We start from the raw sequence: 6,367 nt of genomic DNA on the forward strand, positions 1-6,367 counted from the left end.
CCCTCTCTCCTTCTCTCTCTCTTTCTCTCTCTTTCTCTCTCTCTCTCTCCTTCCTTCCCTCCCTCGCTCCTTCCCTCCCTCTCTCTTTCTTTCTTTCTCTCTCTCTCTTCCTTCCTTCCTTCCTTCCCTCTCTCCTTCTTTCTTTTTCTTTCTTTCCTTCTTTCTTTCTTTCGAGACAGGGTTTTGCTTTGTTACCCAGGCTGGAGTGCAGTGTCATCAGTATGGCTCACTGTAGCCTCATCCTAGACTCAAGTGATCCTCCTACCTCAGCCTCCCAAGTAGTTGGGAGCAAAGGCATGAACTACCACACGTGGCTAATTTTAAATTTTTTTTGTAGAGGTGGGGTCTCACTATGTTGCCCAGGCTGGTCTTGAACTCCTGAGCTCAAGTGATCCTCCTGCCTCTGCTTCCCAAAGCATTGGGATAACAGGAATAAGCCACCATGCCCGGCCTACCTTCTTACTTTTTTTTTTTTTTAATTGAAACTTAATGGCCGGGCGCGGTGGCCCAAGCCTGTAATCCCAGCACTTTGGGAGGCCGAGGCGGGTGGATCACGAGGTCAAGAGATCGAGACCATCCTGGTCAACATGGTGAAACCCCGTCTCTACCAAAAATACAAAAAATTAGCTGGGCATGGTGGCGCGTGCCTGTAATCCCAGCTACTCAGGAGGCTGAGGCAGGAGAATTGCCTGAACCCAGGAGGCGGAGGTTGCGGTGAGCCGAGATCGTGCCATTGCACTCCAGCCTGGAAAAAAAGAAAAAATCGGCTTCTCAAAAAAAAAAAAAAAAAAAAAAAAAAAAGGAAACTTAATGTAAGATTTTTAACTCTGGGAGTGGCCTCGTTTGAGAAGTTCGAAAAAAAAAAGATTATTCTTCATAATAATATTCCTTGCCAGGATGAGATGGGTTTATGGCAGGATGTATTATGACAGAAAGCAAATTCGAGATAATGTTGATTTTAAAAATCTAGTGGTTGAAGATTATTCCTGTGGAAAAAGGAACGAGTTCCAGGCCGATAAATAAGGCATAATCCACAATGTCAATCGAGGCATATACACCTCCTGCAATTTGTTAGAGGAAACTCTCCCAAAATCAACCTGGTGGCATTTTGTTTCTGGTTACCTCCGTCGTATCTTTTGCCAACTTCTGGGATATAAATTTAGAGCACTTCTCAGATCCACAGGAATGATGGCGGGCAGCCGTGTGCGGGCCCCAGGTCAGACGTGGTTGTAAAGCAAATGGAAATGTCCCCACGCCTGAGGCTGCATTCTCCCTTTGATGCTGGGATCAACTGACCAGATGGACGGAGTGGCTGTACTTCAGATGAAACAAAGACGCCTTGTCCTTCAATACTGCAAATAGTACTAAAATATCTTGCACAAATTTACCCATGTAGCAAACTTGCACATGTACCTCTTGAACCTAAAATGAAAGTTGGAAAGAAAAAAAATACCTTGCACAAACTAAAAAATAAAAAGCCCAACTCTGGTAAGTGGTGGAATCCATCAAGAGGTTTCTTTCTTTCTTTTTTCCTCTCACATACACACATACATTATTAAATAAATCATCTGTGGTTTTCCTAAGGGGCACAACCAACTAATTATAATTTTAAAAGCCCTGCTGAATTAACAAGATTCATATTTTGTTTACTTTGCAGGAAAACTGCTGCGGTTGCTGCTGCTTTGAGAAAATTTTTGGAAAAATCAGCAGTTCTGATGCCTTGACCCCTATGATGACTGGTAGTCTTAACAGGGGAGCCCTTGACCCTGAAATTGAACTTGAACTTGAACTGGAGCCTTTGCTGCGCACAGAGGAACATCCCGCGCTGGGGTCCCGTCCCAGGGCGCAAACGCATCCCTGCATGGGGGGTCGTGATGTTGGGAAGATGTTTTCCTGCCATCTTGAGATTTTTTTACTTGTTTTTTAAATTTTTTGATCTTAGTCACTGGGGCAGGGGGTGCATTATGTTTGCTATTTCTCATATTACTACAGCTATCACACTTGAGATTTATTGGAGATTTTAAAACTGGAGAATGCATTGAGGGGAAGAAAACTTCTTTTAGCCATTAGACAATGCCTTTCAAAGAGGCAATTTGATGACCAGATAGAATTCTAAGTCCAGTGCACCCTTGAACACTTAGTTTCTCAGACTCTATTGTTTTGGTTTGCTCTGAGGTCACATGACTACAATGGGTAAATAATTTTCTTGCTGGAACAGAAGCCATCTCTGAATTCTCAAACAAGAGGCATCAGCCACTGTGTGTTTCATTTATTCTGAAGTGTCCCCCACGCACGTTTTCTTCCAAGTAGCTGATTCTGTTTTCACATCTGTACTTCCTGGAGCCTTCTGACTGACAGTTCATCCCCACAAAACAAATTAGTTTTGAGAGGTGATGCAGAAAGTGTATGTTTATGGTTGGACTTTGAAATTCCAACCTTTGGAATAATGTGAACAGTCGCAAAGAGCTTTCCTCAAGCCCCAGTTGTCAACGAAAAGAGACGGGTCTGCACCTTCTGGAGAAAGACAGTGCTGAGCTCCCAATGTTGAAGTGACTTGGGAAATAACATTCAAGCTTCTGGGTAAACACAAACACTGACAAAGATCAAGTGCAGCCTCTGGCCCATGCAGTCTCGCGGGACTCAGTGGTGATGAAGAAATCACAGTCGCACACCAGAGGTGAGGGCAAATCTGCTAGGTCACCTGCTGGATGTGAGATTGTTGGAATGTTCCAGTCGGAAGGTTCCTATGCCTAGCCCATGTGCCATTTCATGGCAGATACGTAAGAAGGGAAATGGGCCCTACTGTAGATGGCTTATGGGATCTTGAAATGAACTGGGCTTTAAAGAGTGAAAAACGAGTGTGTCATTTCCACAGGAAGGAGAGGCAAGGAAAAGCCCCACAAAATTCCCATTACCCGCTTAACTCCAAGCTCACCGCCCAGCTTCATGAGCTTTCCTCACATTTTCCATTTCCAAATAACTGTTGTGTTGACATCGGCTGTGTTAATGCCTCTGTTTTTATCCAACCGTCCTTCTGGGCTACTGTGGTCACAGTAGCAATGAAAGGTTTAAGAATTACTTGGTGGCCTCAGCAGGGAGGGCAGATTCACTTTGCATCAGCTTTCGCCCATTATCTCTCAGATCCACCTAAGGAATCCTTACAGCATGCCATGAATATGTGCAACATCTTTAGTCTCATATTTAAGGTAAGGAGAAGTAGAGATAGAAGGAAATGTGTGATTTGGTGAAGGCCACATGCAAATTTTGTGGTCGTGCTAGTTACAAAACTGACTCCTTTCTAGCCTTTGCTCTTACATTAGGATGCATTTCTTTCCCTCCTTTGCTCCTGCATTTATCCAAGGTTGGTTTCTTATGTTCCTATTATGTGACTATGCTTAAAATGTTTAGTTCCCTTAAAACATGCACACACACACACACACACACACACGCACACACACACAGCCCTGTGACTGAAGTGTTATATTACTGTGCTATCTTTAGCTGATGCTATTCATTGAGTCTGGAAAAACACAAGCCAGTGCATGCATTAATATTCAGTCAGACCACAGAGAGCTGGCCTCCACTCAAATGCTAAACAGGACACGAGGGTCTGATTTGAAGCCCCTTGTGGAAGGGCGTTTTCTGTCCTGTGGTGTGGATTCTCTACCAAATCGAGCATGAGGCCTTTTGCACGATGTGCAATTTGCATCCACCTTCCCTTCTGACTCACACTGGCAGATCTCAGACCCTGCCACACATGGAAGAGACAGCTCAGGTCAAATGCAGGCATGCTTTCTTTGCCAAGTGAATCCACTGATGACCCTGCAGTGAGTGGGTGTGAGTTTTGTTTTGTTTTGAGGTTTAGAAAGGAGACTCTACTTTCAAAATGGGTCTTGTTTGATTCTGTAGTTAAATTTCAACATTTGGAATGGGAAGGCATCTCCATGCCAGCAGGGTGCCTTTTATATGAGTGCTGAGGGTAGTTTGCATTGCAGAGTTGATGATTACAGTCTAGAGTTACTTGAAATGAGAGATTATCAGTCTAGTGTTCATCCTGCCCACCCCCACCTCCATGCCTTTGTGTGGCTGCTCCAGCGAGCACTGGTAACTAGGTAGATTGCTGCTCTAATGGGAAAAGGGGGCTTTGCAAAGCCGAGGAATCAAGCCAGATGTGAGCATGGACTCAAAGAAGCTTGAGTCTGGCTAGACCAGGGCTATGGAGATCAATTTTTCCAACAGGTCATTAGGATTTGGGAGGCTGTATTTCTCCTCCACCCTCTTAATGGATGCTATGGCTTTGCTCACTCACTAGGCAGTTCCCAGTTTCTTTAGCAAATGGAGGAAATGAAGCACTGATGTGGCACTTCCCACTGCCTGGAGAGAAATAAAACTCGCAAGTTATTAAGAGGAGGCATGCCACATTGGTATCTGGAAGATACTAACACTTACCCAGAATCTAATGCTATTTAAAAATCAGGGGGGCATATATCCCCATTTGTTACAGTGGAAATTTTGGAAGACTCTCACCTGAACTAACTTGGGGAAATAATTTCTAGGTTGATGTTGGTAACACTCATGTCTGTTGAGTGCCATAAGTTTGTTTTCAGTTATTTTGTCTGACTTGTTATTAATTTGCTTTCTTTCCTCAAAAATGTAAGTAGGCATGTTGCCATTGTTGCGGCTTGCTTTGAGGTGAGTATGTTTGCAAAGATGTGTGAATGCTTACTTTTTATCCATTTTATGGAAATTAGCTAGAATTTTTTTTTTAAGAATCAAAATATGGATTTGATACCTAGGAACAGAATCAGCTCTTTATTTCATTCCTTTTTCGTTCCTTCTGCTTCCTCTGCCCCTCCCCCAGCCACCCAGCACGGGGTGCCAGTGAGCATGTGTGTACTGGGTTAGTTTGTGCTGGGGGCCAAATGACAGAACCCTGGTTGAAAATCCACTTGTAAAAGTGCAATTGAAAGGCAGCCTCAGGCCCCTGGAGTGCTGTGGTCCTGGGACTTGGTTCTTTCCTGTCCCTTGGCCGTCCTGTCGTCTCTGTGAGCTGCATCGTCACCAGGGTCCACTTCCCAGGATCCACAAAGCTTCCCCTTGCTTTTGCACTGTGTTTTACATTTTTTTTACTTCTTTCCTTTTTCTTAAGTTAGAATCAAAGTTTGTCTTCTCATACATCACCATGCTCCCTGAAAACCTTTTTGAGATTAAGACATTTTCTTACCAGAAGGCAAATTTCCATCTGTCCTAAAGGGAAGTGGGTTACTGGATTTATTAGATGTTGGGTTTCTGGATTAATTTGCCTTCCTTACATAGCTTGGAGTCTGCAGTTTCTCAATTAGAAGCGTTCTATGTTTCTTTTTGCTCCGTTTTAGTGGGCTGTGCTTTGTATAAGTGGTCTTTCTATGGGCAGTTTCACCTTCCGTGAAGGCTTATAACTCAACCACTGCTACTCATTTAGAAAAGCAGAAAGCACCTGCTATGTGAGCGTTCATATGTGGCCTAATGTGTGTTTTGCTGTCATCTCAGCTGATAGATGTGTCAGTCTTTCTGACTAGGTTTACTGGTGTTGGTAAGAAATAAAAAAAGAATTCATAATGTGGTGATTGTGTCTACGATGTCTATTTTAAATTTCCAAACTCAGTTTCATTTGGCTGTTTTTCTTTGCTTTATAAAGATGTGTAACAGTCATGTATATGTATTATATTGAAGAATAAACATGGACCTTATTTATCTTTTGATTAATGGGCTCAATCATTCAATGATGTTGTATTAGTCCATTCTCGCATTGCTCTAAAGAACTATCTGAGATTGGGTAATTTATGAAGAAAAGAGGTTTAATTGGCTCATGGCTCTGCAAGCTGTACAGGCTTCTGCTTCTCAGGAGGCCTCAGGAAACTTACAGCCATGGCAGAAGGTAAAGGGGAAGTAGGCACCATCTTCACATGGCCAGAGCAGGGGAGGGGGAGAGAGAGAGAGAGAGAGAGAGAGAGAGAGAGAGGTGAGGGGGAGGATCTACACACTTTCAAACCCCCAGATCTCGTGAGACTCACTTGCTATCACAAGAACAGCAAGAGGGACGTCACCCCCATGATCCCGTCACCTCCCACCAAGCCCCTCCTCGAACACTGGGGATGACAATTCCACATGAGATTTGGGCAGGGACACGGAGCCAAACCATATCAGATGTGAACTTGGCAAATACAATGCAAACTCCTTTACTTCAGGTCTAACATGTCAATTCCTGTGACACTCAGAACCAAAGCGACCTAAAAGCTTCACACTTATCGGGGCCCCAGACCTGTCCACAGTAACACTGGCCAGCCACATTGGGGAAAAACAATTCTCCCATTTGAAAACATGGTGG

General features: G+C 43.8%; 1 protein-coding gene across 3 annotated transcripts in view; it reads left to right on the forward strand.

The window, feature by feature from the left end:
- MYLK4 (myosin light chain kinase family member 4) overlaps positions 1–5,741 on the forward strand; it is a 111,180-nt gene extending 105,439 nt beyond the window's left edge. For all 3 annotated transcript variants that reach the window (XM_032250100.1, XM_032250102.1, XM_032250104.1), the window contains one exon: positions 1,658–5,741. The gene's annotated coding sequence lies outside the window, so the exon portion shown is untranslated. The remainder of the gene's footprint in view (positions 1–1,657) is intronic.
- The last annotated feature ends 626 nt before the right edge of the window (positions 5,742–6,367 follow it).

This window comes from Sapajus apella, unplaced genomic scaffold (genome assembly GCF_009761245.1).
Source record: "Sapajus apella isolate SASKATOON/1434 unplaced genomic scaffold, GSC_monkey_1.0 scaffold70, whole genome shotgun sequence".
Taxonomy (NCBI): Eukaryota; Metazoa; Chordata; class Mammalia; order Primates; family Cebidae; genus Sapajus; species Sapajus apella.